At 44.3% G+C, this 12,006-nt stretch overlaps 1 protein-coding gene across 1 annotated transcript in view; it reads left to right on the top strand.

Moving 5' to 3' along the window:
- LOC126094609 (AF4/FMR2 family member 1) overlaps positions 1-12,006 on the top strand; it is a 173,343-nt gene that overhangs the window by 51,761 nt on the left and 109,576 nt on the right. The window lies entirely within an intron of this gene.

Raw genomic sequence — 12,006 nt, 5'->3', positions numbered from 1 at the left:
AAAGTAGTGTTCTAAAGAGCTGAATGGCGAAACAGTTGGCGAAACCATCACCCGTGTCCTGAGAAATGCGGATACGGATATTTGCGGGCACCCGCCCGGCATGAAATACGAGGGCCAATCCAAAATAAATGCACACTATTTTTGTAAAAATACAATTTTCATTCTGCATCTGTGAAAGTTGTACAGTGTGTAGATACATCCTTCCCGCTTGTTTTCAAACTTAGTTCAACCTGTTCCCGTGAGTGGCGCCGTCACAGCATGTCTTAAAGATGGCTGCTACACTTGACGTTCGTCAGAAGCAACGCGTTGTCATAGAATTCCTGTGCTGTGAAAACGAGACAGTGGGAAACATCCACAAGAGGTTGAAAAAGGTGTATGGAGATGCTGCTGTCGATCGCAGTGCAGTTAGTCGGTGGGCAAGCAGGTTACGCGATGAAAGCGGGCACGGCAATATTGAGGATTGTCCTCGCAGCGGCAGGCTTCGTACTGCACACGCTCTAGACAGTGTGCAGAGAGTTAACGAATTGGTGACTGCTGACAGACGCATCACAGTGAACGAATTGTCACGCTACGTTGGGACGGGGGAAGAAAGTGTTTGCAGAATACTGAAAGTGTTGGCGTTAAAAAAGGTTTGTGCCAGGTGGGTTCCCAGGATGTTGACAGTGGCTCACAAAGAAATAAGAAAAACGGCATGCAGCGAAATTTTGGAACAGTACGAGAATGGTGGAGATGAATTTCTTGGAAGAATTGTGACAGTTGATGAAACATCCTTCCATCCTTTTTCACCAGAGACGAAGAGGCAATCAATGGAGTGGCATCATGCAAATTTACCCAAGAAAAGAAATTCCAAACCACATCTTCTGCTGGAAAACTTACGGCTACAGTGTTTTTCAGTTCTGAAGGACTCTTGCTTGTGGAACCACCATAAATTGTGATGCACATGTGACGACACTGAAGAAACTACAAGCTCGACTAAGTCGTGTTCGACCACATCGGCAAAAGTAGGATGTTTTGCTGTTGCACGACAATGCACGGCGACATGTCAGTCAAAAAACCATGGAAGCGATCACAAAACTCGTACGTGAACGTCGGACTGATCGAAACACAAATCCTTGTGCTCACTTTACTACTTAATTTACTTCCGAAGCAAGGGCATGACATTGTGGTGTTTAACAAGAGAAAGACAAGTTGTTAAAATAATAGCCGATGTCTTTTTAGTCCATATGCATAAATGCATGTTTGGGTATTACACATTTTAAACGAAACCAATTTTTTGAGTAGTATTTTGACAAAAATTCTTTGATAGCGTAAGTTTATGCAATAATAATTGTATGAAATATTTCGGAATTTGGTTTATAAATTACTATCTATGACATTGCTCTCATTTTAAAACAACACAAAGTTTCACCTCGTCGAATTAAATCTCAGCAGTATTCCACATTGCAGCAATGGAAAACTGCTTTCACTTCTAGAGTTTGTGGAATAACTGGTAGTCTGTGAATTACGCTTCATTTTATGAAACAATCACAAATGATCAACAAATCTGGACATCTGGCTGCAGCAGTACTAAGTTACATAGTGATCAAAATCTGAATCTGTGTGTATTTCAGACTTTTATCCCTATTTCTTTATATTTGCATATTACTCTGCATTAGCGTTCATCTTCATGCAATATAAATAAAAGTGTCACAAAACACGAATAATTTTTTTTTACTTTTCTTTAATTAACGAAAAACGTTATTGCACGACAGATATAATTGCCGTGCAGCTTTTCGTGGCAGTTATACTGCTGGCGTTTAATGATACATAATACAACGCTAAACATTATTTGAATGACTTTCCTGTCGCCAGAAATTGCAGTTACTCGTAACCTTTTTTCAACTGCATTGCCCTATCTAATAACGATGTTTTCTTTCTCTAAACTGCCCCGTGAAAATATTAATAATTTTCCGTAATCCGCAAGAGACATCGGATTTCAGTGAACAAATTAACATTGAGTACTGTCGTTCATTTGTATCAACTATTCACACATTTATATTTTCTTTAGCCTTTTTCTCAGGCATAGTCAATAAAATAGTAGAAACGGTTAATCATTCCTAGACACCTTGACTTTTTCAAATCGCGTTTCCGGATGAGAATACTGACGTAACTATCGGTGTAATGGTGGCGTCAGTATATTGAAGGACTGATTACATAGTACTGTTAATAAATGTCGAACGTGGGGTGGCCCCTTTCGCAGTGGCAGTAGCGGGAAAGTTACGAACACCAGCTAGAGGTAGGCATGGGTGTCCAAATTACTTGCCACAGGTGGTGTTGGCAAGTCTTCGGCAAACTCAGCTGTCTGCATCTTGTTTGTCCGCATATCTCCATGTCTCCGGCATTCGTACCGAAACATGTAAGATTTCATAGATTTATCGATGTTTTCCAAGGGACTTGACGACAAGTTTGATTTACGGAGAAAGTCGATTTATGAAGATTAGAAATAGCAAGAGTCTATCGTATCTCATGTAATTTAGTGCTGTTTTTCTGAAAAGGTTTTCGTTACGCGTTGACATCACAAACTCACATTTGCCAGGTGTATAACAGGGGTGACAGATGGCGTGAAGTACAGTAATAAGACGTCGCGCGACGGCGGCCTCGCAGAGCTTTGTGTGTGGCAGTAATGCGTCTGACAGTAGCGCCTCCGGAAGCGACCGGTTATCGATAGTCGCACGGTGTGGCGTGGCGTGGCGCGTCTCGGCTGTGGGCAGCTGCGAAGCGTCGCGTGCCGAGCGCCCTGCTCCCCCTCCGCTGGCCCGCCAGTCGCCATGGCAACCGTGGCGGCCCTAGGCGAGCGGGTGGGGGGCTTGCGCGACGGCTCAGTGCGCAGCCGCGGCCCGACGGAGTAGCACGTACGCCGGCGCGATCGTAGCGAGTGCGGTGCCGCCCGCAGCCGACACGCGACCGCGAGCGGCTCGAGTGTGTGTATGCGCGTACGTGTGAGGCAGTGCTGGCGGCCCGTTTGTGTGTATGTGTGCGTACGCGCGCGTGCAGGCGCTCCGGTGCAAGGGTACTAGTGTCCTCTCCACGTAATGCCTGCTAGGCGGGCATTTTGGTGTTAATGCGTGACCTTTACCTGCGCTGCCGACCCAGGAGGCGTCGTGTGGACAACGAACGCTGTGCGTGTAAGTGCACCACAAGCGACCCGCGCTGAATAACCGCTTCCCGCAACCCGACTGTCTTCTTCCGGTCCGTTGTTGCTCCTCGGTATCCACTGCCTGCTCCTTCTAGCTTATCGACGCTTGCAGTCACGCGTCGTTGCCTGCTCCCCACTCTCTTCCACCCCATCCCCTGACCGCCCCCACCTCCCTCCTTCCCCCCCCCCCCCCATCTCTCTCTCTCTCTCTCGTCGTTTGTCAGCGCGCGCGCCTGCGCGTTTATAGGATTTATGTTTTGCGGGAAATGATGTCGCGAGAATGGGTTCATCGCATTCCACAGTGAGATTAGTCTACACTGTATTGTTAGCGCCCAAGCAGTTCGGGTAGTGTGTAATATCTTACAGACCATAAAGAACTGTTGTATATAGTTATACAACTTGCCGTGTTTGTGATGCCAACGCACAATTCTTACAGTGTTGTTTTGTTGATAGTGTGTCGCTGAAGGGAACTACCTGTTGCTGCTACGCAGACATCTGTTGCGTACTATTGTTAGGACGCTTCCCCCATCCCGACGTATCTCATTGCTCATCTTTGACAGGGATCGTTTCCTCGCGTTCGTGTTATCGGGCAAAGATAACAATACAGTGGCGCTCCTCGCCCTCTCCCCACTAACTTCCCCACCATCGTACGTATCAAAATAATGGCGTCGCGTGCTAATAGACTGCCCGGAATCAAGTAGAACTATAATGTTGTGCTCGCTTGGTGATGTCATCCCTGATGATGCACGTAGTCCAGTGGTGTTTATGAATGCGTTACGCTATTTCCTTTACAAAAAATAACTCAATTTTTAATTATAACAATTGGTGTTACGTATTATCATTGTTGTACAGGTCGTGATTTGGAACTACTGCGGTATCCTGCAGCGCCGAACAACACACAAGGCCAAGTCTATCGAAATTGACCTTATTATCTGAATCAAACTAGAATTTGTAAAAACTGTAGAAGACATTTTAAAGTTGAAGTGATCGGTTTAAGTAATTCTTTTATATGACTGATTTTCGTGAGCAGTTTCTTTGAATAGAGGCTCTTCTGTGTGGATGAGGACATTAAACAGGCTCCATGTCTGGTATTCCATCGGAGCAAATTATCGTAGTTTACGAAAACATTTCCGTATAGTTCGTTCAGCCCAAAGTACTTTACCTATTCCTTGCTTTGAGGAAAAAGTTCGTGAAAAGAACGCTTTACATATTTCAAGCAAAATCTAGTATTGGGACTACAATAAATGTTATCTCTAGGCAATCCGAAAATTACGCAATTATTTTGCACAGTTGAAACTTCCTTTAATAGTGAGTAGCAGCTCTGGGAGGAGGAACGACTGGTGTACTAGTAAGTCGCGCAGTGATGATCCAGACTCCAGACTAATGCATTAGAGAAACTGGCCGTGTTTCGATTAATAGTGCGTTCTCAGTTGGCAGCCTTGATTGTTGCTTTCTGTATTGCTAAAATATTTGACATTTGTCGAAATCGCTGTGAGATCAGAGGCGTCACCAGTTATCAGACTCATCGCAAATACACTGATCAGTCAGATGCTAACCTAGTTGTATGTTGGTAACCTCTGACACGCAAAACAGCAGGAATTTTTACACATTCAGACACAGTACTAGACGTCCGTATATAGCAAAGATAGTGGAATGTATTGGATTCTAAATTCTGGCAGATAGTCCATGATATTACGGGTATGTAAGATAGTTGGCATCTTAAAGGTGCGTAGAGTTCAGGAGACCAAATTTGTCTTACTTTCATGTTCCCTGAACCACAGTAGCAGGATTCTGGTTGAGCGGCCTGGACAACTGATCATGTCTGAAGATATTATCTCTCAAAGCGATGGAACTATTATTCATCTAGACTGACGACTTGCTTAAATTAATGGTCATTGCAAACGTAACATGACTCTACGGCAATGTCGCAAGTTCATAGTGTGAACCGCATATTGTGAGCCCTCATTGTTAATGGCATCGTTGAGATCTAAGTACCGTTGACTACGTTTTACTTAATTATCGATTGCGGTACAAATCGCCTCTCTTCCTGCGTCACAGAGCGGACAAGAGTGAAACGTTCACATCGAGTGCCTCGTCAATCTGCAAAGTCAGTTGCTTCCTGTCTGTTACATGTCAACGACGTTCCTTGAACGATTTCATTTAGATTCTAATAGAAGAATCATACCTCGCCGCGAACCCTTTGCGCGTTCGACGTTAAACTGTACCTTCCTTTCCCAAGTTTACTAGAGTACAATAAGAAGTCAACATAAGCGAATCTTGTTAGTTTACTAGTATTCACGCCGGAAATATGTCCTCAAAGAACGCAACGCGCTAATAAGTGATTGTTTCGGGATGCAGCGGAATTTTTAATAACCACATTTATTACAAATTGGCCTCTTAAGTATCGCTTAAACAAGAAATTTATCAAAAAATTTGACAGTATTTTCGCCGTTGTATACTGTCAGGTTATTCTTCCGTGGCGAGGCTAATAACTCCATAGTGCTTTCGAGGCGGAGATCGCGGAAGTAGTGGGCGTGGCTACGTTGGCACAGGTGGCAGCGTGACGTAGCAATGCGAAGACGTCAACAGTATTACGCTTGCTCCGATGAAGTGGGAAAAAAGATGAGGTGGGGGATGAAGGCAGTATGAGGGTAGGGTAGAGGTAGTAATTGGGGAAAAAAAAAAACGTCGTAGCGTGACGCAGAGTCTTCATCCCCAGTGTGTTTGTTACTATGACGATTGTCTCAAAAGCGATAATTAAGGATGTTGTCAACTGGAACGTTGAAAGACTTGCTTCAGCATTGTGGACAGACAATATCCATTTTTCTCTTTCCTTGGGTGAAACGCTGGAAACAGTCACAGCATATAGATTCACTGGGGAGTCAAATGATAAAGCGAAGCAAATTTTCGGGAATGCTTCAAGAGATGTGATTATGCACTTTGATTAGGAGTTGTTACATGTGTACAGTGTTAGTTTAATGATACAGGAATTGCTTATGCGACGTTGGGGTGTTTATTGCAGGCAGAAAAGAGCAGCTGCGTACTTGCAGTGTTAATATACCAACAGTTAGTATTTTTTAGTGATTGTTACGATGACTTGTGTGAGGATGTTAGAGATATAATGGGTTGTATTATTACGGATAATTCACACCGCACATCAATAGAGCGTCTGGGAATCGAGCGGTAGCATCTGTGGTTTTTAGTGGCCATCTGACAGTGACCCTAATGTAGTGGCTTTATATTTCTCTCATCCGATTATCTGAAGATAGTAATAAAACTTCGCCAAAACTAGTAATCAGAGTATGTATCAACTGCGATCTCGGTAGTAAAAACTCGATTTTGGAAGCTTTTTTAAGTCAATAAATGTGTTACTTTCTATGTAGGTTAGTGTGACTCGGCCTTGCGATAAGACGTATAACTGATTCAACCTATCATTCATAAATTATTATGGAAACTGATGCAGTGCAATGTAGTAACAAAAACATAACAAGCTTTCAGTTTCGTTAACGTTTCAGTTCTGATAACTAAATTTCCGTCGATTTAGCCAGCACCTTCACGGTCGATTTAGCCAGCACCTTCACGGTATAATGTTTCTGTAGCACTTCCATCTAATGATGAGCATGCAGAGGCGCCAAAAGTAGTATCAAAAATATAAAAGCGACTAGTAACACATTTATACCTAAAGAAATCGTGAATGTCATGCAAGTAAACAAAGTAACCAGTAGAGCGACACGACAGGCAGACGGTAGCTGGAAGCGGCACAGTGGCCTGTTGCAATGGCGACCGCCACCGGTCACACGGGGACGCGTGTAGCCTTTGTTTTGGCGCCGCCTGGTGGTGCATTTGGGCTACCCTCGGGCGCGGCCCCGCGATTTGCATAAGTTGCGGGGAGGGAGGCGGCGCGCCAGGGCTGTCCACTGCCAGCGGTCAGCGCGGAACAAAGGCTGACGCGCGCAACTGCTACTGTTGCGTCGCCTTGTTGACACCGCTATGCTATCCGCAACTTCACCGCGCTTTTACAGCCCACTCGGGAGAGCGCCCGATTTCGTTTTAAAATCGGAACATCCTTTTCAGTGGTATACTAAATGAATAGTCTACAGCCGCTTCCCCCGACCCCACCGCCAAATTTTCAATTTTTTTGTCACTGTAGATAAGCATATAGGGAAACAAGGGTAATGTTATTTTGTCGAAAATTAACTGTACACCAAACTGTTTACAAAATACAGGTTGATTCTTGCACAGAAGAAAATTGCAACCAGCTACTATTGATAATGCTACTTATTTATACAGATAGCGCCGTGACAGGTTTCGAACCGACAGGTTCATCTTCAGAGGACTGTCCGCGTCTAGATACACGTTTGATCAGGTTTGCATTGGTTTTTTTCCTCTTTATTCTCCCTTGTGGAAGAAAGTTCCTTCGGAAGGTCGTTTTTTACAGCAGGCCATCACTACCCTAATAGGACACCCATTAATCACATGAGCTCAAAATGGGGGAGGGGGTGTCCAACAAAAATCACCAAATCTCACATCTTCTTAATTCAGAGAATATACATTATAATAACAGGTTGTTGTTGTTGTGGTCTTCAGTCCTGAGACTGGTTTGATGCAGCTCTCCATGCTACTCTATCCTGTGCAAGCTTCTTCATCTCCCAGTACCTACTGCAACCTACATCCTTCTGAATCTGCTTAGTGTATTCATCTCTTGGTCTCCCCCTACGATTTTTACCCTCCACGCTGCCCTCCAAAACTAAATTGGTGATCCCTTGATGCCTCAGAACATGTCCTACCAACCGATCCCTTCTTCTGGTCAAGTTGTGCCACAAACTTCTCTTCTCACCAATCCTATTCAATACTTCCTCATTAGTTATGTGATCTACCCATCTAATCTTCAGCATTCTTCTGTAGCACCACATTTCGAAAGCTTCTATTCTCTTCTTGTCCAAACTATTTACCGTCCATGTTTCACTTCCATACATGGCTACACTCCATACAAATACTTTCAGAAATGACTTCCTGACACTTAAATCTATACTCGATGTTAACAAATTTCTCTTCTTCAGAAACGCTTTCCTTGCCATTGCCAGTCTACATTTTATATCCTCTCTACTTCGACCATCATCAGTTATTTTGCTCCCCAAATAGCAAAACTCCTTTACTACTTTAAGTGCCTCATTTCCTAATCTAATTCCCTCAGCATCACCCGACTTAATTCGACTACATTCCATTATCCTCGTTTTGCTTTTGTTGATGTTCATCTTATATCCTCCTTTTAAGACACTGTTCATTCCGTTCAACTGCTCTTCCAGGTCCTTTGCTGTCTCTGACAGAATTACAATGTCATCGGCAAACCTCAAGGTTTTTATTTCTTCTCCATGGATTTTAATACCTAATCCGAATTTTTCTTTTGTTTCCTTTACTGCTTGCTCAATATACAGATTGAATAACATCGGGGAGAGGCTACAACCCTGCCTTACTCCTTTCCCAACCACTGCTTCCCTTTCATGTCCCTCGACTCTTATAACTGCCGTCTGGTTTCTGTACAAGTTGTAAATAGCCTTTCGCTCCCTGTATTTTACCCCTGGCACCTTTAGAACAGGTAACCTTTTATAATTCGTCATATTGGGAACTATTCCAGTTTTTATTTCTAAAATTGCAATATGACATAACTACAGGACAACGAACTGCCTTAGCAACAAAGCAGTATTGATGTTTCACTGCCTTTAATTCGCAACCGTTTGTTCTTTTTCCCAATTTATGATCATTATGAATAAAATTAGATAGTAGTTCGACACTAGCTGTGTGAAAATGTATTGATAAACATCTGCTTTTGGAAAGCCCTTTTTAACCTCGTGTTTTGCTCATACGACCAAAAACAAAGAAATCGTGCTTTGCAAAGGCGGACCACTGGCAGTATATTTATTTCACGTGATTATACTATAGGCGGGAAAGTCACATTGGACACTTGCGGCTGTTCCCAACTGTTCTTCGCTGTCGCTTGTTGAGTTTTCCACATTATAGTCTTTTCCCTGTCGTAGATTTCTCCCTCGTTCGTACTCGTCTGTCAAAGAGTGGGCCTACAGACACCCCCCCCCCCCCTCTCTCTCTCTCTCCCTCCCCCTGCGCGCGCAAGTTACGTTCACGACTAAAATTACAGAATATGTACAACTCCACACATAAAATAAATTTTGCATCACCCCGGTTCGCAGAACTCCTGGAGATAAAAGTTGACTGTGGATATTGTATCACAGACACAGTCTCTCTGACTGTTCAGAGATGTCACTAAACCCACCCAAAGGTGTAAACAACCATACATGAGCAGCGCCTATTACACGGAGGGGGTCAGACAGCCGATCAGTTCCAGTCATTCCACCAGGAAGGAGGTACACGGCTCGTGATGTCTGTAGTTCAACCATGCCTAGACGGTCAATACCGCGGTTCGGTCGCATCCGCATTGTTACTTTGTGCCAGGAAGGGCTCTCAACAAGGGAAGTGCCCAGGCGCCTCGGAGTGAACCAAAGCGATGCTGTTCGGACGTGGAGGAGATACAAAGAGACAGGAACTATCGATGACATACCTCGCTCAGGCCGCCCAAGGGCTACTACTGCAGTGTATGACCACTATGGATTCATGCAGCCACAGGACGTCGCGGTATGACTCAAACTGTGTGGAATGGGCTGCATGATACGCAACTTCACTCCTGACGTCCATGGCGAGGTCCATCTTTGCAACCACGACACCATGCAGCGCGGTACAGATGGGCCCAACAACATGCCGAATGGACCGCCAAGGACAGGCATCACGTTCTCTTCACCGATGAGTGTCCATATGCCTTCAACCAGAATCGTCGGAGACGTGTTTGGAGGCAACCCGGTCAGGCCCAACGCCTTAGACACGCTGTCCAGCGAGTGCAGCAAGGTGGAAGTTCCCTGCTGTTTTGGGGTGGTCATGGAAGACGCCGTAACGGCTGTGTGATATGTGAATGCCATCTTCCGACCGATAGTGCAATCGTATCGGCAGTATATTAGCCAGGCATTCGTCTTCATGGACGATAATTCGCGCCCCCCATCGTGCACATCTTGTGAATGACTTCCTTCAGGATAACAACATCGCTCGCTAGAGTGGCCAGCATGTTCTCCAACATGAACACAATGAAACATTCCTGGGATAGATTGAAAAGGGCTGTTTATGGACGACGTGACCCACCAACCATTCTGAGGGATCTAAGCCGAATCGCCGTTGAGGAGTGGGAAAATGTGGACCAACAGTGCCTTGATTAACTTGTGGAAAGTATGCCACGACGAATACAGGCGTACATCAATGCAAGAGGTAGTTCTACTGGGTATTAGAGGTACCGGTGTGTACAACAATCTGGACTAAGACCCCTGAAGGACCCGCTGTATGGTGGTACAACATGCAGTGTGTGGCTTTCATGAGCAATCAAAAGGGTGGAAATGATGTTTATGTTGATCTCTCTTCCAATTTTCTGTACACCTTCCGGGACTCTCGGAACCGAGGTGATGTAAATCTTCTTTTGATGTGTGTATAAAGAAAACTTAATTCAAACGCAATCCAACATACTCGAATTAAATCTCCAGACTTGTTAACCGTGAAAACAACTAGGAAGATGTCATTTACTTCTTGGGTTACTTAAGTGGAGATAACTTTTTTTGCGACCCTGCAGAAGTCGTAAGTGGATAAGGATGTTTTATCGAGGCCAGTCGGGCGTGGTGGTAAAGTGATACAGCGCGTAAATGGAGCCAGAGAGATCGCATGATGAATCCGCCAGGACCACTGAAATTTTCAGTCCCTCTTTCCTCCAACCGTCTCACCTCTCGACCATGTGAGGAGTCACCAGGAACGACACGCTATCCGATTTACCCGGTTGGATAGACTCTGTAGATGAGGACACAGGCCAATCGCTGAAGTGGTGTCCAATTGAAAAACTTGCACCCTTCGATTTGAGCCCCACGTAATTATTTACCGAGTGGACTCCCGAGTTCATTTCACCTTGCTGTGCAAGTGTGCGGCCACTGGTTTACCCCTAATGTTTGTCTGTATCGTCACTCGTAAAACAGAGCTGGCAACACTTTAATTAGAGGTGCTTCCAGAGGTTCATAATCTCCTATTGACAACAAAAGGAGAGAAGCTTCATGATACTAACATGGCGCGCTTTTCTTTTAGCTAGATTCGCGGTTGGTCTTCTTCATGCGCAGAATGAAAACATTGCCGACACGTTTAGGTAGTAGACTCCACTTGCACCTGATACTGTCAAATCCATTGTTTTTCTCCATAAAATTATGAGGTTCTACAAACTGAAGTAATCTTAATTTCTGGAACGAAAACTGAAAACTCAAAGCATTATTTAAAGTCTTCATTAACATTCGAGAGATTGCGTTAGTGGCTTGGTTTACGCAACGAAAAGCACAAGATTTTATGTATACAAGGACACGATTGCATGATTGGCCATTTAGTGAATATTGGCGCCAGCGAAATATTTTGGAACGTATTCCGTAAAAACGTTGGCATGTTCGTAACTTGTCATAATATTTCGGTAAAGAAATTTCTGATACTAAAATGTAATCTAGGGAAATTACACTTATTTAGCTTAAGATAACGTTGTTACGAAAGGATTATCAGGTAGTAATACTGTGAAATACAATACGACGAAGTACCCTTCGTGTAGAGACGGAGCCGGGGACTTAAAAGGGGAGGCTGCCAATAGTGAAATTCAGACTCGATTCATACTGCGCATAATAAAAGCTCATGGCCAGAGGTGCACGTCTCAGCCGTTGTCGAGAAAATCGACAGTTAAAAGAAACCGTTGCGGTGAA

This window comes from Schistocerca cancellata, chromosome 8, assembly GCF_023864275.1.
Source record: "Schistocerca cancellata isolate TAMUIC-IGC-003103 chromosome 8, iqSchCanc2.1, whole genome shotgun sequence".
Classification (NCBI taxonomy): domain Eukaryota; kingdom Metazoa; phylum Arthropoda; class Insecta; order Orthoptera; family Acrididae; genus Schistocerca; species Schistocerca cancellata.
The sequence above is the reverse complement of the archived record's forward strand: the minus strand, read 5'-3'. Positions and strand labels throughout refer to the sequence as shown.